A 21906-nucleotide genomic window follows, 5' to 3' on the forward strand; every position below is an offset into this window, starting at 1 on the left:
GCGGGCCGGGGTGGGGCGGGGCGGGGCGGGGTGGGGAGGGAAAGGCCAGGCGAGACAAGGCCGGCAGCACCCGACCTGCTTCCCGCCCAGGCCTGGGCCAAGGGCTTTTAAAACACAGGTGTATGTTGTGGTATAGCCCTGTACAAATTGGGGCTGTGCACAGACCCCGCTCCCCCCACTTCACTTCAGACCGCTTCGGACACCATCGGCTTCATTTCGGATTCAGATCTGAAGCATGATTCAGATATGCCAATCATTCTGCTATGACATTTTCCCATTGACGTGCTTTGGAAAATAGAAACAGCCATAACGTTTTCAGTTTCCAAGATAAATACATGGAATTTGGGGAGCTCTCAGCTCCCTTGGAGCGGATTCCACCTGCCAAAGTTCAGACCGTTTGGCCCAGTAGTTTTTGTGCTAGGCATAGGTAAAATTTGACTTTTTTTCAACAAAAACTCTCAAAGCAAAGAGCTATAACTTTACACTGGTTGCACAGACGTGCATGAAATTTGGGGATCTGTCAGCCCCCATGGAGGGGATACCACCTGTCATGAGAAGCAGCAAAGGTGGTCTCCTTGTGAGTAGGGCCTCCTCACAAGTAGGGCTCTTGCAAGAGGGCCTGTGGTGAACTGCGGCTGAGCCCTGGGTGGGGCTCTGGGAGCTCAGGCTACAAAGGCCTTCAGTTGAAATCTCCCCAGTGCTGGAATCAGCCTCTTTCTACCGGCTTCTTGTTGGGGATCCTCTGTGCTGCTGACCTCTGGATCCGTGCTTGACTCTGCCCCATGGGCTGCCCACTTCTGCTTTGCCCTTGGCCACCCTCAGGCCCTCCCCTGGTGACGCTGGGCTCTTGGCCCTTGCTGGGGCACCACCTTGCTCTTGGACTTGCCTTGGACTTGCCACAAGGATGGACGTGCAGGAGCAACGGTCATGCCAGAGAGGAGGTGAGGAGGAGCCCCCCCCCCACCTGCTCGCTCTCCACATGGAGGGTGCTTTTCTCTCTCTCCTGCATGGAGAAGGAGCCCATCATGGCAGAACACCGGTCTGAGGGAGGGGGAGCCCTCCCTGCACCCTCGGCTCAGCCTGCCCAGACACAGGCTGGTGGCCCTGTCATGGGGAGAACGTGGCCAGGGGCTGTGGATGTGGGCCACCTCACCTCATTTAAGTACGTGCAATCCTTACAAACCCTCCACAGCCTCCTAAATTCCTCTGAAGTACCACCTCTCTGAAAGGAGCCACTAGGCTTAGGGAATTCTCTCCACCACCACCACCACCCCGCACCTCCAATCCCCATTCTTCCTTTCGTCTTCCCTCCCCTCCCCTCCCCTCCCCTGTTCTTTCTCTCTCTTCTTTATTCCGCTCAGAGCATATCTTGGAGAATTCTTAAAGAGAATTCTCTTCCGTGAGCAAGAGAAGTTCGGAACTGTATTTGACTTCATACAAACAGACAGGAGGGCTGGTTTTCCTCCTCCTCCTCACTCAAGTCTTTGAGAAGTTTCGGTTTGATTTTTAAGTGGAGGCGAGATAAATACTGCTCATTTATGCCAGCCTATGTATGCCTACTCAGAAGCCCCATTATGTGCAATGAGGCTTACCTTCAGGAAAGTGTGCATAGGATTCCAGCACAAGTCACTTTTGCAGGGAGGTTTGCACCTTGATGTTCTGCATGTTTACTCAGAAATAAGTCCCCAGTTGTGAGCAGGGTACTGCAGGCTTAATAGAGTGCCTACCCAATTCCGTCTAATGAACTGACCACCCTTCCAGCTCAGTCCCATGCATGTTTTGTCATTGGGGGGGGGGGTGCATGGACTCTGGCTTCAGTGGTGAGGGAAAGGCATTTAGTGCAGGCTCAGAGTTTCTCCATCACTTAGCCCTAGTTTTGAAAAGAGACTCATTGGCTGAATCCTGGTGATGTCTTGACACAAATGAAGTTATAGGCAAGAAGATACAATGAGAGCTTGTGCATAACAACACGGAGGTGGAGGAGAGTTGCTGGAGGATGGTAGGATGAGGAAGGATGGTTGCATGGAGGGGAATAGAATTGGTTGGGGGACAATGTAAGTGCTCAGTGGTGAAAGAAAAGCATTCTGCATATGCTCAGAGGTACTCTCTGTTTAAGAACATAAGAAGAGCCGTGCTGCATCAGATCAATGTCCATTTAGTCCAGCATTCTGTTCACACAGTGGCCAACTAGATGCCCATGAGAAACCCACAAGCAGGACATGGGTGCAATAGCACCTTCTCACCCATGCTCCCCTGCTGCTGACATTGGTGAAATGTAAATGTTGTTGTTGTTCAGTCGTTCAGTCATGTCCGACTCTTCGTGACCCCATGGACCATAGCACACCAGGCCTTCCTGTCCTGCGCTCTCTCCCAGAGTGTGCTCAAGTCCATATTCATTGCATCAGTGATGCCATCTAGCCATCTCATCCTCTGCCATCCCCTTCTCCTTTGGCCTTCAATCCTTCCCAGCATCAGGGTCTTTTCCAGGGAGTTTTCTCTTCGCATTAGGTGGCCAAAATATTTGAGCTTCAGCTTCAGTCTCTGTCCTTCCAATGAGCACTCAGGGTTGATTTCCTTTAGGATTGACTGATCTGACCTCCTTGCAGTCCAGGGGACTCATAAGAGTCTTCTCCAGCACCACAATTCAAAAGCATCAATTCTTCGGCGCTCAGCCTTCCTTATAGTCCAGCTCTCAAAGCCATACATTTGTTGTTGTTCAGTTGTTCAGTCGCGTCCGACTCTTCGTGACCCCATGGACCATAGCACGCCCATAGCTTTGATTAGACGGACCTCTGTCAGCAAGGTGATGTCTCTGCTTCTCACTATGCTGTCTAGGTTTGCCATAGCTTTCCTCCCAAGGAGCAAGCGTCTTGTAATTTCAAGGCTACAGTCACCATCTGTGGTGATCTTGGAGCCCAAGAAAATAAAATCTGTCACTGCTTCCATGTCTCCCCCTTCTGTATGCCAGGAAGTGATGGGGCCAGATGCCATGATCTTCGTTTTTTTAAAGTTGAGTTTCAAACCAGCTTTTGCACTCTCCTCTTTCACCCTCAACAAGAGGCACTTTAGATCCTCCCCGCTTTCTGCCATTAGGGTGGTATCGTCTGCGTATCGGAGGTTGTTGATAATTCTCCTGGCAATCTTAATTCCGACCTGTGATTCATCCAACCCGGCGTTTCTCATGATGTACTCTGCATAAAAGTTAAATAAGCAGGGCGACAATATGCAGCCTTGTCGTACTCCTTTCCCAATTTGGAACCAATCGGTTGTTCCATGTCCGGTTCTTACTGTTGCTTCTTGATCCTCGTACAGGTTTCTCAGGAGACAGGTAAGGTGGTCTGGTACTCCCATCTCTTTAAGAATCTGCCACAGTTTGTTGTGATCCACACAATCAAAGGCTTTATCGTAGTCAATGAAGCAGAAATAGACGTTTTTCTGGAATTCTCTTGCTTTCTCCATGAATGTTGGCGATTTGATCTCTAGTTCCTCTGCCTCTTCGAAACTCCTCCTCTCTGTACAGTTGCTGGGGGACAGGGGCAGGAGGGGCTGTTGCTCTCCTGTCCTGCTCGTGGGCTTCCCACGGGGGCATCTGGTTGGCTACCGTGGGAACAGAATGCTGGGCTAGAGGGTCCCTTGGTCTGATCCAGCATCAGGGCTCTAGTGATATGTGGTCATCTCAGGGAACAAGGGGACATACTGAAACAAGTGACAGGACTTGCCCATAGGAAAACCATGAATGCCCATAGGGAAAGTATGAATGCCCATAGGAAATGTAGGCTTCTACCTGCCCATGGGGCGATCCTGAATGTTTCCCTATGGGCAAGTAGAAGCCTATGTTTCCCGATGGGCATTCAGGATCTCCCTATGGGCAGGTAGGAGCCTACGTCAGCAAGGGTGTTTAGGATTGGGGCCTTTTTGTGCTTTACAGTGCAGGGGGCAGGTGGAGAAATTTCATAGCAAAGTTCCTTTCACATCTTGATGCTCATGAAAAAGATGGCGACAGATGGGGGGCAAGATGAGGTCTTTCCAGTACTGAGGCATTACTATCCATTGTGCCAGTTTTTAGGATTTCTCACACAATCCTGTGTATGTTTACTCAGGTCAGTCCCACTATGTCCAATTGCTCATTGGGCTTCCTCCCAGTAAGTGTGCGCAGGATTGTAGCCTTAGCTGCCTTCCCACAGTCTCTGTAAATTTAATCTCAAAGTCTGGTATTTTAATTCATTGCTTCCTTAGTTTTATATACCGCCCAACTGAAAAACGCCGTCAGGGCTATTAAGAATCGTTTGATGCATCTCATCTTTGTGCATGTATGTCCATGCGTGTGCATGATAAGCAACTGTGCAATGCACAGATGGTCACTTCACACTTGGGTGGCTTGTTTTGAACTATTTATCACATATTGTCAGAACCATGTTTTTGCAACTACAGCTACTCTCAACTTTGTGTGATTACATTCATATTCCACCTTTTCTCCTGGAACTAAAGATGGTGTACAAATCCTCCCCCCTACCCCCATTTTTATCCTCACAACAATCCTGTGAGGTAGGCTAGGTTGAGAGGTTGTGATTGGGCCAAGGGGATCCCAGGAGCTTCATGGGGAAGCTGGAATTTGGACCTGACATCTGACTAGGGTGTGACAGTGTGTGCATTGGGAGGCGGGGGCGCACAGAGCACAGCCGGGGGGGATTATCTGGTTCCCCTCAGGCAGCAAAATGTCTTGGGCGGCCCTGGGCACATCCCTGCAATTCCCAGTTTGAGTAGACCTTATTTCACTTTTCTTCTCCGGGAGAACAGAAGGGAAAGACACCCAGAACATTGCCATCACTGGGAACAGGGTGTGCGCCCCCTCCCCACAAAAAAATAAGGTAGCAGCAAAAGGAAGAGTGTTGTCCCCCCCCCCCCCGCCGCTCAGGTCCGCTTTTATGTGGGAAAAAAATCACTCATGTTTTGTTTGTGGACTTTGAAAAGTCCACGGAGGAAGAAGCTTCTGCCTGCAGTTCAGCGCTTGATAGAGACTTGGGAGGGGCTGGAGGGGCTGCCAGTGAAGCAGGCGGACGTGAGCCCTGTCTCGTAAGAGGCGTTTTGGCTGATGGTCCCAACCAGCCCCAGCAGTGGACTACACTGCAGGGCTGCCCTATGCCCTTCTTTCATGGCCAAAGGCCCCTCCATTCTGGAAGATGTATAATACCACTGGTCTGCACTGCAGGGTTGTCCTCCCCAACTCTCTTCCCAAACTTGCAGTTTAAGGAAAACAGCACTAGACAACACTGCAGGGTTGTTGTAAGTTGCTCCCTCAGCCTAACCCCAATCTGAAATCTGGATGTAACACAGCACCTCAAGAAAATGTCTTGGGCCGGCCCTGCCATCACCCCGTCCCACTCAGGGGAGGGGGCCGTGGAGTGGGGAGGGGGTGTAAAAATCCCCTTCCCAGGAACACCGCCAGCAAACCCTGCAGGGGGGTCCCCTCCTCAGCCTTCACCACCAGGAATCAATGCCACACAGTGTCGTATGTTACTGAAACAAGAGCTGTTGATGTGTGTGCAGTGCTTCACCCACGGTGTTCTGAAATGTGGGCCCAGCGCTTTGCTTGAACACAACAGGCGCGCACACACAGACACACCAGAGCAAAAGGGAAGTGAATACAGAACTACTGAGAAGCAAGGGGTTTATATTCCAAGCAGAGTTCCAAAATGGGAAGGGAAGGAATACGGGAACTGTGAAGGGCGGGTGGGGGGAGAGCCAAGGACAAGGAAAGGGAAATACTTTTTCTATATATTTTTGTGTCTTTTAAGAAAGGATCTAGTCAGAACACTACAAAGAAATAGTTGACTTAGAACAGGATGGCGGCGGGGGGGGGGGCGGGAGAATGAGGGCCAAAGAATATGGCCAGGCAAGGAAAAACCCAACTATTTCAAAATCTCTTGCTTTTTTAATAAAGAATCAAGGCAGACAAAGAAAACAAATAAGATGGTTGAATAATTCAGAAAGGCGGGGGGAGAGAGACAAACAACAAAAGCAGCCCGCTTCACTTCAGGATTCGGGATTCAGACCAAAGTGGTGCACAGCCCTAGTACAAACCAGCATAGCAGCATTTTTGACAGGGTACCAGGAGGGCGTGGGAGGGAGGAGTTTAGCAGGAGGTAACCCCATCTCTCCTGCCACACGTCCTGGGGGTTGAGGCGCAAAGCAGGTTGCACCTTTGTTCATTCCCCCCCGCAGTCCCACCCCCAATACCTCCTGATGAGTCACGGTTAAAATATTTGAATTTTGTGCATTTAAACTGAATTCCCACTCTAGTTTTCTAGGGATGGGTGAGGAGAGGATGAGGTGGTAGAGTCGTCCTGATGTGTAGAATGGACTGTACCACTTTAGCTGGTGGGTCACTTTTTTTTTTTAAGCTCCCCTTAAATTGAAGGTATATTATTGGAACATATAGTTAATACAAAAGGATCAGTTTCAGAAATGTATTCACAAATCATCACAATAGATACTTGTTCAAAAAGAACAGGAATGACAGAAAGGGAGGTGGGGTTGCACTAGATGTGAAAAATAATTATCTCTGCACAGAAATGCAGGAGGATGAGCTTGGTAGCCCCATCGAGAGCATCTGGGTTGAAATAAATGGAGCAAAGAATAAAAGGAACCTGGTGGTCAGAGTCTACTACCGGCCACCCAATCAAGGAGAAGACGAGGACGAAACTTTTGAAAAGCAAATAGCCAATGTTTCAAGGAAGCATGATGTAGCAGCAATGGGGGACTTCAATTTCCCCAACATTTGTTGGGAGACAAATTCTGCAAAACATGGCCCCTTCAGGAAACTCCTACAGAAAGTAGAGGAAGGAACTAGAGGATTGGCTCTCCTTGACTTGATCCTAACTAACAGAGATGACTTAGTGGGTAAAGTAGCAGTTATAGGAACTCTGGGGGAAAGCGACCATGTTATTATACTTGAGTTCTTGGTTCTAAAGGAAGCAAAAGCCGAGTGTAGCCAAACGCGTACCCTGGATTTTAGGAAAGCTGATTTTAATAAACTCAAAACAAGAGAAGTAAGGTCCCATGGCAAGCGACTGTAGTGAGAAAAGGAGTCCAAAATGGGTTGTTGTTGTTCAGTCGTTCAGTCATGTCCGACTCTTCGTGACCCCATGGACCATAGCACGCCAGGTCTTCCTGTCCTGCGCTCTGTCCCGGAGCGTGCTCAAGTCCATATTCATTACATCGGTGATGCTATCTAGCCAGCTCATCCTCTGCTGTCCCCTTCTCCTTTTGCCTTCAGTCTTTCCCAGCATCAGGGTCTTTTCCAGGGAGTTATCTCTTCGCATTAGGTGGCCAAAATGTTTGAGCTTCAGCTTCAGGATCTGTCCTTCCAATGAGCACTCAGGGTTGATTTCCTTTAGGATGGACTGATTTGACCTCCTTGCAGTCCAGGGGACTCGTAAGAGTCTTCTCCAGCACCACAGTTCGAAAGCATCAATTCTTCGGCGCTCAGCCTTCCTTATAGTCCAGCTCTCACAGCCATATGTTGCTCTGGGAAAACCATAGCTTTGTTTATACGAATCTTTTCTAAAGGCACAATTGCAAACAATTTCAACAAGAAAAAAAGGTGGAAGACAACAGAAGAAGCCTATGTGGCTTCACAAAAAGCTTGTTGGGGCCAAACTAGAGTTTGGACATCTGCCCGGCTCCCTGGCTGATCAAGGAGCTCTTGGCTGATGCCAGGGCAGGTGATGAGTGTGGGCAGAAGAGCATCTCCTGCACTTCTGGTGAGCTTTTCTCAAGAGGATGCTGCCAAGAGGGGAGCCTGCAGGGAGGCAGGCTATGGGAGAGGCTGGTTCGGTCCACTCTCACATACACCCCATCCCTCCAGCCCCCTGTGTTAATCTGGTGCTAAAAAGGGTTAGCAAAGAGTAGAAGTTGGCTGATTTAATCTGGGGGAGGCCTACAAGAAGAGCCCCTAGAAGACCCCAGACTCGTAACCAGCTTTATATTCCAGACTCTTGACCCCTAGGCGAGAAGACCGTGAAGTTTGATTCTATACTAAATGATGTTATTTCACTAACTGAGACTCTAACTGAGATTTTGCAGGACTGTCTTTGAAGAAAGGGCGGGATGCAGCAGTCTTCGCAGGCAGCTTCACAGAGCTTGCTCAAGGCCCCGACGTGCTGGCAGAGTGTCTCAGTGAGAGGAACAGCAGAATAGAGCCTGCTCAGAGGCCCCCTGAGAGGAGGAAAAGGGCTGTTTTGACTTCTCATGGAGCACCCCTGCTGCTAAGAGGATGTCCCGACGCGATGCTAAGAGGATGTCCCCACGCAATGCGATCAGGGCAGGGAAGTGTAGCCCTGAGCACGATCAACAACTAGGAGGAGGCGTCTGGGCGGATATGACCCAAAATGGCCAAAGATGACTGAGAGTTCAAAGAAGATATACCAATAAGAAATGCGTCAATCAAGATAGCATGCCCAGATGGTAGACTTTCAGTCATATGTTGGGACATTTCAAAGTAGCCCATTTGTAATGGTGCCAGACACATTCCCCAGACACATGGAATTATGGGAGGTAGATGGGACACCTTGTTTCTGACTGGTGAGCAAATGCTCTAACCACGTGCACCCCATTTCCTACTGGAGGCTGATTGTCTCATAGCTCCTTAGGCCCCACCTTTGACCAGAGCAGGGGTATAAAAGCCCAGGGAATGGGGGCTCTGGGGGGGTGCTTTTGTTGCCGCTGCTGCTCCACTTCCTTCTTTCTGCCGTGCCACCGGGCCCACGGATTTAGGTAACCTGTTTAGATGCTGAGCAGAACTGTCACCAAAATCGACCACTAACTTGATTGGAAGCGATTTCTAGCTTGACCAAAGTGATTCCATGTTTGTTTGCTGTATAACCTTAGCTGAGGCTGATGGGATTGTTTATGTGCCAGAGACTGCCCCAACACAACAGTTCGAAGCTTTTCTAAGTAGTGTTATGCTCAAGTGACTTGTTAACCACAGCCTGATGCTTGTGAGATAACATCTGCAAACTGCCTAGAAACTGCGATCTTCTGTTTCAAAGTGACTTGTTTACTGCACAGTATAAAGGTGCAAACCGCCCCATATTCAGGGCTGATCTTCTCTTTGAGAACTTCTGCCTTTGCTCAAGCAAATAAACGCCTTTTTGATCCAGAAGCTTACCCGTGTCTAGTTGATCTATTGGAACATCAGCTGGCCATCGAATACCGAGGGGCCTTTGCCCCTCTTGCCACAATTGGTGACCGTGGCAGGACCAGTCAGCTTGTCGTTCTTCTGTCTCCAAACTCCGTCAAAGACCCAGCCAGCACTAGGTGAGTTCACCTGAGGGTAACTTGGAGGAGATGGAGGGACAGAGGGACTTCAGTAAGGCCAGGTCCTAAAGGGTGAGTGGATTCTGTTCAGTGACACTGAGCGCCTCAGTGACTATTCCTATTAATAATCCTAATTGTCATTCATATTGTGACTGAAATACGTGTATTAGGAATTATTAACCTGAAGAATGGGGAGCAAATGTAGCGTTCCTTTGGGGTCGCCTTTGGATGTAATGGTGAGAATCTGGAATACTTTATCTGGTACTGTTGGTTTGTCAAAGAGGCGCATGTCCATTTTGTGTAGTGAAGGGTGGCCAGTGACAGGACAGCACATACTTGGCCAAACATAGGATCCTTTGATCAATCCACTTCAGGAGATTTGAGACTAGTCCTGGAAGAAAAATATCCAGGATAAATGGATTACTGGTATCTGTGGGCAAATGAGGCTTCTAAAAGACAAAAACGAAGTACAGAAGTGGAATTTGGGTCAATCCCTAAGGCACCTTTGCAGGCACCATCAAGGCCGCCCCCATATCCCAGTGGTCCAGAGGAAGGGCTCTACCCTCTTTTGGTAACAAATTCTTCAGTAGTTGTCCCGGGTACTCCGGCTGGCCCCAATAACGTGCCCCCAGCTGTCCCAGCAGAGATTCGCACTGTGGCCACCAGATAACATCTCCCATTTAATCCGGCGGATATTGTTCTTTGGCAAGATAAAACTCCAAATATAAAAGCAGATCCAGAAAACTTTTTGCAAAAAGTGAGAGCTACTCTGCGAACCTATAATCCCACGGTTTTGGATTGCCGCCAGTTAATGGAAGCTCTTTTAACCCCGGCTCAGTTCTCTGAACTGAGGCAGCATTTGGGGGAAGCGTTGCATGCCACCCCAGTCGATGGTTTAAATCAATGGCCAGACAATGAACCTACTTGAGATTATAGATTTCCAGCTGGGTGGACAAAAGTGTCAACGTATCAAGAGTCTATGATGAGAATATTGTGTCAAATGGGAAAGAAGACAGTGAATTGGTCAAAAATAAAGGCTGTTCAACAAACGGTGGATAAGGTTTTAAGTATTGCAAGTCATGTTTTCAATGGCAGAGAGGAAAAAGGAAAGAAAGAGAGGAAAAAGGAACAAGAGACAAGCATCAAAATGTTGGCTGCTGCCTTGGGTGGCCCAGACTTCTGAGGCCATGGCAGGGGCCATAGTCGAGGAAGGGGTAGGGGATGCAGTGGAGGCCATTTTTCCAATGTGCAATCTGGTGCTGGGTCTCAGCAAAATATAGATGAGCGAGACATCTGTAATTATTGTAAGAATCCAGGCCATTGGAAAAAGGACTGCCCCTACTGGCCCCGAGAAGGAAAGAATGTGGGTGGATACCAAGGGGCATTGATGGGAGCCATGAAAAGTGCACAATGAAGGTGCGAGGGAGATATCTATGTAGATACTTCTGGTGAATTAACTGACACGCCGAATAGCTGGAAATTGAAAACTTCTAGTCCTTTAATGAATCTGAAGGTGAATAGAGAGACATTTCCATGCCTTATAGATACTGGTGCCACATTTTCAATGCTAAATACATCAAAATTGCCTCTCTCGGGACGCCGAGAATATATGATGGAAATTGATGGGAAACCTTGACCTCAATCCCTTAGTGCAGAGGTCATGGTTTCTGTGGGCCCATTTACAGTAGACCATGCCTTTGTACTAATGGATCATAGCCCGGTGAATTTGTTGAGGCGAGATTTGTTGTGTAAATTAAATGCTGAAATTAAATGTGGCTTATCCTTGCCAAAAAGCCACAGCTGTAGAGATGACCTCAAGGACACTCCCCTGCCAAAGGCAGACAACATGTAGTTTGTAGATGGGTCATCTCACATTGTAAATGGGGAGCAGAAAACTGGATATGCAGTAGTATCTGTCTGTGAAGTTTTGGACGCTCGCCCTTTGGCAAGCAATGAAAGTGCGCAGGCAGCGGAATTGATAGCTCTAACTGCTGCCTGCACCATGTCTGCAGACAGGCCACTTACTGTTTATACTGATTCCAAGTATGCGTTTAGAGTGTGTCATGCCACTGGAGCCATTTGGAAAGAGCAAGGGTTCCTGACTGCTGCAGGAAAATCTATAGCTAATGGTCCTGAAATTGCCAGACTCCTAGAAGCCATCCATGCCCCCTCTGAATTAGCAGTGGTTCACTGCAGGGCGCACACAGGAGCTCAAGACAAGATGGGGCGAGGAAATGCACCAGCAGGCGATGGTTCAAGCAGAGTTAGAATCTTGGTGGGACAAAGCCGGCCAAGGCAAGATCGACATATGGGCTAAGGCAGGAATGAGAAAAACTGTGGAAGGAGCGTGGCGGGTCCCTGATGGTCGCTTGGTACTCCCAAAGGCAGGATTACGTGTGGTGGCACAGGCACAGCGTGCCCTGGGTCACGTTGGCACCGCAGGTGTAGCAAAGGCAGGCAGCCGTGCGTGGTTCACCCCTGGAACCCATCAGGTGGTGAAGCGTGTACTACAGGCTCGTGGCACCTGAGCAAAAATAAATGCCGAAGCAGAGCCACCGGGGCCCCAAGCGGGGAGGCCATGGGCTCAGTTGCCGTTTTGCTTGCGTGCCAAAGCGTCAAGGGTGCCAACATCTCCGTGTGGTTGTAGATAAACCGTCTGGATGGGTAGAGGCTTATCCTTGCTGAAAAGCCACAGCTGCAGAGGTGGGGGGAAAGCTTCTACGGGGGGGGGGCAAATCGTGGCACCACCTCTTGTAGAAGCTTTTTCCCCACCTCTGCAGCTGTGGCTTTTCAGCAAGGATAAGCCTCTACCCATGCAGATGGTTTTTCAACATTATTGAAAGTGGCACGGGCTCGCATTTCGCTGCAGAAATTATACCGCACTTAGCAAGGTTGTTACAGATGGCCTGGAAACGACACACCCCTTATCACCCCTTATCACCCGCAGTCCTCTGGGCAAGTAAAACGAATGAATTCCACCCTTAAAGTTAGGCTGTTAAAGATTTATAAAACAGGTCAACTCACCTGGGTGACAGCTCTGCCCTTGGCCTTGTACTCAGTTCGAACAGCCCCAAGGCAGCTCTTAGGATTGTCTCCACATGAACTGTTATATGGGAGGCCACCAGCTGTAGCTAGAGAGTATGGCACCCCTCACGTTTCATTGCTGGGTGGGGGATGAAGAACGAACCTCTTATGTAACCCAGTTACAGGCCCAGTTCTTCCGCCTCCGCGAATGTGTGTCTGCACACCAGGGCCGGCCATTAGATGTGCCAGCTCTCCAGTTCCAGCCAGAAGAAGTCTACGTTCGAGCTTGGACCTCAAGCGGCTTGAAAGGATGGTGGACTGGGCCACATGTTGTACTATTAACTACCCATACTGCTCTAAAGGTTGCTGGCGAGGACCCATGGATCCATTGTACCCACTGCGCCCGGGTACCTAGGGTTGAGGCTCCAGACGACAACTTGCTAGCCAACCCGCTAGCCAACAAAAGGGACTCCCCTGGCCCAGGAAGGGGGGAGCCCGAAGTAGCTGACATCCCAAGACCAAGCCGTACTCCCCCTGGACAAGGCACAGGGGGACCTGAAGTAGATGACGTCGGACTTTGAGGGAACCACGCTAAGAACACACGGCTTATCTTAATGTTAGTGAAGCACACGGACATGACCTGGAAGTGGAAAGACAGCCACAGTACAACACAAAGTCCTATAATGACTGTGCAGATATCAGATCCAATGGGATGTGTATGGTGGACAAAAGATGGCGATAACCATATCATAACTGGAGAGAAAAGTAATATAACATTCCAATTTGATCTGCATACAAGTAGCCTAAGTTTACCGTCCACATTAGGTTTCACAGTACAAATGTGGAACAAGTCCTTGGAAAAATGGACCAGTAAAAGTCCTATTGAACAACAGTGGGTTAAATTAATAATAGCATAACGTGGACAACAATCACTCATGGAAAAGATAATTTTCAGGTAAAGGTAGAAGGTAAAGACATGACTTGCAATCTTTTACTTCGTGTACCATATATGTGGTACACTGGAGAAGGAAATGGCAACCCACTCCAGTATTTTTGCCAAGAAAACCCCATGGAACGTATCACAAGGCTAAAAGATATGACGCCGGAAGATGAGCCCCTCAGGTCGGAAGGTGTCCAATATGCTACTGGGGAAGAGCAGAGGGTATTTCCAAGTAGCGCCAGAAAGAGTGAAGCGGCTGGGCCAAAGCCGAAAGGACACTCAGCTGTGGATGTGTCTGGCGGTGAAAAGAAAATCCGATGCTGTAAAGAACAATATTGTTTAGGAACCTGGAATGTCAGATCAATGAATCAAGGTAAGCTGGAGGTGGTCAAACATGAGATGGCAAGATTGAACATCGACATCTTGGGAATCAGCGAACTAAAATGGACAGGCATGGGCGAATTTAATTCAGGTGACCATCATATCTACTATTGTGGGCAAGAATCCCTTAGAAGAAATGGAGTAGCACTCATAGTCAACAAAAGGGTGGGAAAAGCAGTACTGGGGTACAATCTTAAAAATGATAGAATGATCTCAGTACGAATCCAAGGCAAACCATTCAACATCACAGTAATTCAAGTCTATGCCCCAACCACTGATGCCGAAGAAGCTGAGGTTGATCAGTTCTTTGAAGACCTACAACACCTTCTAGAACTAACACCAACAAAAGAGGTCCTCTTCATCATGGGGGATTGGAATGCTAAAGTAGGAAGTCAAGAAATCACCAGGATAACAGGCAAGCATGGCCTTGGTGTACAAAATGAAGCAGGACAAAAGCTAATAGAGTTTTGCCAAGAGAACATGCTGATCATAGCAAACACTCTTTTCCAACAGCACAAGAGGCGACTCTACACATGGACGTCACCAGATGGTCAATATCGAAATCAGATTGATTATGTCCTTTGAGGCCAAAGATGGAGAAGCTCTATACAGTCAGTAAAAACAAGACCTGGAGCTGACTGTGGCTCAGATCATGAGCTGCTTCTTGCAAAATTTCGGCTTAAATTGAAGAACGTAGGGAAAACCACTAAACCTTTCAGGTATGACCTAAATCATATTCCTGATGAATATACAGTGGAGGTGAGGAATAGATTTCAGGGATTAGACCTGATAGACAGAGTGCCTGAGGAACTATGGATGGAGGTCCGTCACATTGTTCAGGAGGCAGCAACGAAATCCGTCCCAAAGAAAAAGAAATGCAAGAAAGCCAAGTGGCTGTCTGATGAGGCTTTACAAGTAGCCGAGGAAAGAAGGGAAGTGAAAAGCAAGGGAGAAAGGGGAAGATATACCCAACTGAATGCAGAGTTCCAGAGAATAGCAAGGAGAGACAAGAAGGCCTTCTTAAATGAACAATGCAAAGAAATGGAGGAAAACAACAGAATGGGAAAGACTAGAGATCTCTTCAAGAAAATTGGAGATCTCAAGGGAACGTTTTGTGCAAAGACGGGCATGATAAAGGACAAAGAAGGCAGGGACCTAACAGAAGCAGATGAGATTAAGAAGAGGTGGCAAGAATACACAGAAGAACTATACAGGAAAGATCTGAATGTCCCTGATAGCCATGATAGTGCGGTCACTGAACTTGAGCCGGACATCCTCGAGAGTGAAGTCAAGTGGGCCTTAGGAAGCATTAGTAACAACAAGGCTAGCGGAGATGACAGTATTCCAGCCGAGCTATTTAAAATCCTAAAAGATGATGCTGTTAAAGTGCTGCATTCAATATGCCAACAAATCTGGAACACTCAACAGTGGCCACAAGACTGGAAAAGGTCAGTTTACATTCCAATTCCAAAGAAGGGCAACGCCAAAGAGTGTTCAAACTACCGCACCATTGCGCTCATTTCACATGCCAGCAAGGTGATGCTCAAAATCCTACAAGCTAGGCTTCAGCAGTATGCGAACCGAGAACTACCGGAAGTACAAGCTGGGTTTCGAAGAGGCAGAGGAACTAGAGATCAAATCGCCAACATTCGCTGCATCATGGAGAAAGCAAGAGAATTCCAGAAAAACGTCTATTTCTGCTTCATTGACTACGCTAAAGCCTTTGATTGTGTGGATCACAACAAACTGTGGCAAATTCTTAAAGGGATGGGAGTACCAGACCACCTTAGCTGTCTCCTGAGAAACCTGTACGAGTGTCAAGAAGCAACAGTAAGAACCAGACATGGAACAACCGATTGGTTCAAAATTGGGAAAGGAGTACGACAAGGCTGCATATTGTCACCCTGCTTATTTAACTTATATGCAGAGTACATCATGAGAAATGCCGGGTTGGATGAATCAGAGGTCGGAATTAAGATTGCCGGGAGAATTATCAACAACCTCCGATATGCAGACGATACCACCCTAATGGCAGAAAGCGAAGAGGATCTCAAGAGCCTCTTGTTGAGGGTGAAAGAGGAGAGTGCAAAAGCTGGTTTGAAACTCAACATTAAAAAAACTAAGATCATGTCATCTGGCCCTATCACTTCCTGGCATATAGAAGGGGAAGAAATGGAAGCAGTGACAGATTTTACTTTCTTGGGCTCCAAGATCACCGCAGACGGTGACTGTAGCCATGAAATTAAAAGACGCTTGCTCCTTGGGAGGAAAGCTATGGCAAACCTAGACAGCATAGTAAGAAGCAGAGACATCACCTTGCCGACAAAGGTCCGTCTAATCAAAGCTATGGTTTTCCCAGTAGTAATGTATGGCTGTGAGAGCTGGACTATAAGGAAGGCTGAGCGCCGAAGAATTGATGCTTTCGAACTGTGGTGCTGGAGAAGACTCTTACTAGTCCCCTGGACTGCAAGGAGGTCAAATCAGTCCATCCTAAAGGAAATCAACCCTGAGTGCTCATTGGAAGGACAGATAATGAAGCTGAAGCTCCAATATTTTGGCCACCTAATGCGAAGAGAAAACTCCCTGGAAAAGACCCTGATGCTGGGAAAGACTGAAGGCAAAAGGAGAAGGGGACGGCAGAGGATGAGATGGCTAGATAGCATCACGGATGCAATGAATATGAACTTGAGCACGCTCCGGGAGAGAGCGCAGGACAGGAAGGCCTGGCGTGCTATGGTCCATGGGGTCACGAAGAGTCGGACACGACTGAACGACTGAACAACAACAACAACAACCATATATGTGGACACATTTTATTTGAAGGCTCGAGCTTCTCCTATATTTAAACTAGGGGTGTACGAAACCCCACTTACCTTGTTCCGCTGGGGTCCACAGGCGGAGGGAGGCGACCCGGTCCTCCCCCCCGGAATCGTCCCCGGCTGGCTTCACTCTGCGGCAAGGCCGCAGAGCCGCCAGCCAGGGCCGGCCACAGCCGGACTTCCGGCCACTGCCAGGCTGCTGCGGCTGCAAATGGCGGCTGGCATAGCGGCCACCATTTGCGGTTGCAGCCCGGCCAGCAGCGCCAGAAGACAACCCAGAGCCGCCGCCAGAGCTGCCGCCACCGAAGCCACATAGGTCCATTCCGGGGAGGATTTCGGGGGGTGTGGGGGGTAGTCCATTCCGCCACAGACTCCGGGAGGCTAGATTCTAAAGAATCCGGCCTCTCTGGAGTCCGTGTGAAATTATCCAACATCCCTAATTTAAACATGTTCCTCATATAGCCTGAATTAACAGAACAGAGTTACAACAAAGAATTTTGGAAGCCCCTCGAATCTCCCAAGACACTGTATTATTGTATTTCCATAATGTGAATGGAACTAGAACCCACCCACAGTGCAAACATTCAGCTGATCCTATATTTGAGGGATGGTGGAATCAAGGTACAAGCAAGATCCTCCACAGAAGGAAGCGGGAGTTACGAGGCACTATTCTGAGAGCTATGGGAACTGGGGCAGGTATCTTCAGTTCCTGTGATACTGAAGTTACAGCTAACAAACTATCAAAATTGGGAGAGATACTTGGAAGATATCAGCCTCCATTAACACATAATTTTGGAATCTGTTGCATCTTTGTAACAGAAGATAAATAATTCTCTCTCTCTTTTGGACTATATTCCACCCATTAAATGTGTGGAATGCCACAATTAACGGTAATTTTCCAAACTTAATTTGGAAGATAAAGAGCCCAGGTAGCGTGCTGAGCTCGAGAGGCCTTTTGGTCTAATCCAGCAACAGTTCGACAGTTCGAACAACAACCTTTCTCCCTGGTGTGCTAGATTTCTACTTGCAGGGAGTTAGTCTACTCTACCACTTCATGTGCAGATGCTGCTTCACTGAGACTGAGACTGATACTTGAGTTCTTGGTTCTAAGGGAAGCAAAAGCCGAGTGTACTCAAACGCGTACCCTGGATTTTAGGAAAGCTGATTTTAATAAACTCAGAACAATGATCAGTAAGGTCCCATGGCAAGCAATGCTAGCGAGAAAAGGAGTCCAAGATGGGTGGGAACTTTTAAAAAAGGAAATTCTCAAGGCACAATCACAAACAATTCCAACAAGAAGAAAAGGTGGAAGACAACAGAAGAAGCCAATGTGGCTTCACAAAAAGCTTAGGGATGACCTGAAAACAAAAAAGGACACATATAGGAAGTGGAAAGAAGGCCAAGTAACAAAGGAAGAGTACAGGCAGGTAGCACAGAATTGCAGGGATGGCGTCAGGAAGGCTAAAGCGGAGAACGAGCTGAGGTTAGCGAGGGATGCTAAAAACAACAAAAAGGCTTTCTTCAGCTACGTGCATAGTAAAAGGCAGAGGAAAGAAATGGTTGTTCAGCTATTAAATAAGGATGGAAAAATGATAACAGAGGACAAAGAAAAGGCAGAGGTGCTCAATTCCTACTTTGGCTCAGTCTTCTCCCAAAAGAGGGTCTATGACCCCCCTGGCAAAGGCGAAGTACAGGCTGAAGGGGCAGGATTGCAGCTTGAGATCGACAGGCATATGGTCAAGGAACACCTCATTACTTTGAATGAGTTCAAATCTCCAGGGCCAGATGAACTGCATCCTAGAGTCATAAAGGAACTGGCAGAAGAACTCTCAGAACCGCTGTCTATTCTCTTTGAGAAATCATGGAGGACCGGGGAAGTGCCAGATGACTGGAGGAGGGCTAACGTTGTCCCTATCTTCAAAAAGGGTAAAAAGGAGGAACCTGGGAACTACAGACCAGTCAGTCTGACATCAATCCCTGGGAAAATTCTGGAGCAGATCATAAAGCAATCCATCTGGAAGCACCTTGACAACAATGCCGTGATTACTCGAAGCCAACATGGATTTGTCAAAAACAAGTCCTGCCAGACAAATCTGATCTCATTTTTTGATCAAGTCACCTCCCTTGTAGACCGTGGGAATGCTGTAGACATCATATACCTCGACTTCAGCAAAGCTTTCGACAAAGTGCCCCATGATATCCTGATGAGCAAACTTGCTCGAAGTGGGCTAGATGAAACAACGATCCGGTGGATCCACAGCTGGCTACAGAATCGGACTCAGAGAGTGCTTCTCAATGGGACCTTCTCAAATTGGGGAGAGGTAACGAGTGGGGTACCGCAGGGCTCAGTCCTGGGCCCAGTGCTCTTCAACATTTTTATTAATGACTTGGAGGAGGAGGTGCAGGGAATGCTGATCAAATTTGCAGATGACACAAAATTGGGAGGGATAGCTAATACTTTGGAAGACAGAAACAAAATTCAAAGTGATCTGGATAGACTGGAGTGCTGGGCAGAAAACAACAGAATGACATTTAATAGGGACAAATGCCAAGTTCTGCACCTAGGAAAAAGAAACCAAATGCACAGTTACAAGATGGGGGATACGTGGCTCAACCACACTACAAGCGAGAAGGATCTTGGAATTGTTGTCGATCACAAGCTGAATATGAGCCAACAATGTGATGTGGCTGCAAAAAAGGCAAATGCTATTTTGGGCTGCATTCATAGAAGCATCGCTTCCAAATCCCGGGAAGTACTAGTTCCCCTCTACTCAGCACTGGTTAGGCCTCATCTGGAGTACTGTGTCCAGTTCTGGGCACCACACTTTAAGAAGGATGCAGACAAGCTGGAGAGGGTTCAAAGGAGGGCAACAAAGATGATCAGGGGACTGGAAACAAAGCCCTATGAAGAGAGACTGAAAGAACTGGGCATGTTTAGCCTTGAGAAGAGAAGACTGAGGGGAGATATGATAGCACTCTCCAAGTACTTGAAAGGTTGTCACAGAGAAGAAGGCCAGGATCTCTTCTTGATCATCCCAGAGTGCAGGACACGGAATAATGGGCTCAAGTTACAGGAAGCCAGATTCCGACTGAACATCAGGAAAAACTTCCTGAGTGTCAGAGCAATACGGCAATGGAACCAATTACCTGGGGAGGTGGTGGGCTCTCCCACACTGGAGGCCTTCAAGACGAGGCTGGACAGCCATTTGTCAGGGATACTCTGACTTGGATTCCTGCATTGAGCAGGGGGTTGGACTCGATGGCCTTGTAGGCCCCTTCCAACCCTACTATTCTATGATTCTAAGAGAACGGAAGAGAAGTAAGCGAGGGAGGGGGGTGGCTCTTCAGCATCAGAGCCTGAAATTCCGCCACTCTGTACCTCTTTTCAGCTACATACAAGGGCAGGGCAGGGCAGACACACACACTCATGCACACTGGTCACGGGGACTAGTCACCGCCACCCCCGTCCATGTGTTTCCACCTCTCTGGTGGCAGAAGCAGCAACTCTGGGTGCTTGCCCCCCCGCGCCCCAGCAGCAGCATCCTTTCCCCAGAGACCCCCGCCGGCGCGGCAGAGGCGCTCAGGTTTCGCTTCCCCACGCACCCAGCGGGGCTCAGCGTTCGTTCAGAGAAACTGGCCACAGTCCAAGAGGCTGTGGCCAGCACAAGCGAAGCCTCCTCGCAAAGCCGCTCCAGCTCCCACCCCGGAACCAGTGCCCCGCCCGCACACACCTCCCCCGCAGGGACCGACGTCGCCAGTTCCCCCGGAGGGGTCCTCCGGAATGGCTGGGCGTGGACGCCGTAAGCGAGGGGAGCCCACCCGCCACCCAGGCTCACAGGGCCGACTGAGCGTGGAGCATGGCCCGGCCCCATTTGCGAGGGGGGCCGTTCCGTGGATCCGTTTCCCCACGCTCAGGCTCTGGCGGATCGCCACCCCGGGGCCAGGAAGGGTTCCCGCGTCTGGGGGACGTCTGCCTTCCCCTGAAACACGCGACTGGGCGCACTTGCTCGAGCCGTCTGGAGGGCCTGCCGCTGAAGGCTACGAGCCCCTGTGGGTCGCCCAGGCCTGGGCAGAACCTCACGGCCTTCTTAGGGACGCAGAGCCTCCACCTTCTAGGGAGGAGGCAGCCATTCCTGGGCCCTTGCTTGCCCTGCGCCGTCCGCCACCCCCGGATCCAGCCCAAGCAGCCGGGGGAGTCGGTCTGCGTGGCTCTTCCTGGGAGTAGCCGTAATGGCCGTTCCAGAGCATCCTCTCCCGTTGGATCAGCAACGTTGCCGGCTGCCTTATAGAATCATAGAATCATAGAATAGTAGGGTTGGAAGGGGCCTACAAGGCCATCGAGCCCAACCCCCTGCTCAATGCAGGAATCCAAGTCAGAGCATCCCTGACAAATGGCTGTCCAGCCTCGTCTTAAAGGCCTCCAGTGTGGGAGAGCCCACCACCTCCCCAGGTAATTGGTTCCATTGCCGTATTGCTCTGACACTCAGGAAGTTTTTCCTGATGTTCAGCCGGAATCTGGCTTCCTGTAACTTGAGCCCATTATTCCGTGTCCTGCACTCTGGGATGATCAAGAAGAGATCCTGGCCTTCTTCTCTGTGACAACCTTTCAAGTACTTGAAGAGTGCTATCATATCTCCCCTCAGTCTTCTCTTCTCAAGGCTAAACATGCCCAGTTCTTTCAGTCTCTCTTCATAGGGCTTTGTTTCCAGTCCCCTGATCATCTTTGTTGCCCTCCTTTGAACCCTCTCCAGCTTGTCTGCATCCTTCTTAAAGTGTGGTGCCCAGAACTGGACACAGTACTCCAGATGAGGCCTAACCAGTGCTGAGTAGAGGGGAACTAGTACTTCCCGGGATTTGGAAGCGATGCTTCTGTTAATGCAGCCCAAAATAGCATTTGCCTTTTTTGCAGCCACATCACATTGTTGGCTCATATTCAGCTTGTGATCTTAGACAGAGTCATGTTTACTTCATGTATTGCTCAAACGGATGGGCCGCCGTTCAAAATGCCCCCTCAGCCCCTCTCTTCGTAGCATCGACACTGACCGACAGCAGTGGCCCTGCAGGGGTTCAGGCCTTTCCAGCCTTAACTGGAGGTGCCGGGAGCTGAACCCAGCACCCTCTGCGTCCAAGGCGGGCGCCATGCCAGCGAGCGGAGGCCCTCCCCTTCCTCTCAAAGGGCCGAGGGAGACGAGGGGTCTCAATTCTGCCCCTTCGAAAGAGATCCTAGAATCACAGAATCACAGAATAGAAGGGTTCATCGTCATCGTCAATACATTTGCCAGTCTTTAAGTGCCACAGGGCTGCCTGTCTCTCCTGCTGCCTTGCTGGGTCTCCTGCCACTTTACGTGCCTTTATAACTAGCTTTTTTATTCTTCACTCATTCATTCATTCATTCATATCCCCCCTTTCTTCCTCCTTAAGAAA

Source organism: Heloderma suspectum, chromosome 2 (genome assembly GCF_057233095.1).
Source record: "Heloderma suspectum isolate Gila_16-S chromosome 2, 16-S_ref, whole genome shotgun sequence".
Classification (NCBI taxonomy): Eukaryota; Metazoa; Chordata; class Lepidosauria; order Squamata; family Helodermatidae; genus Heloderma; species Heloderma suspectum.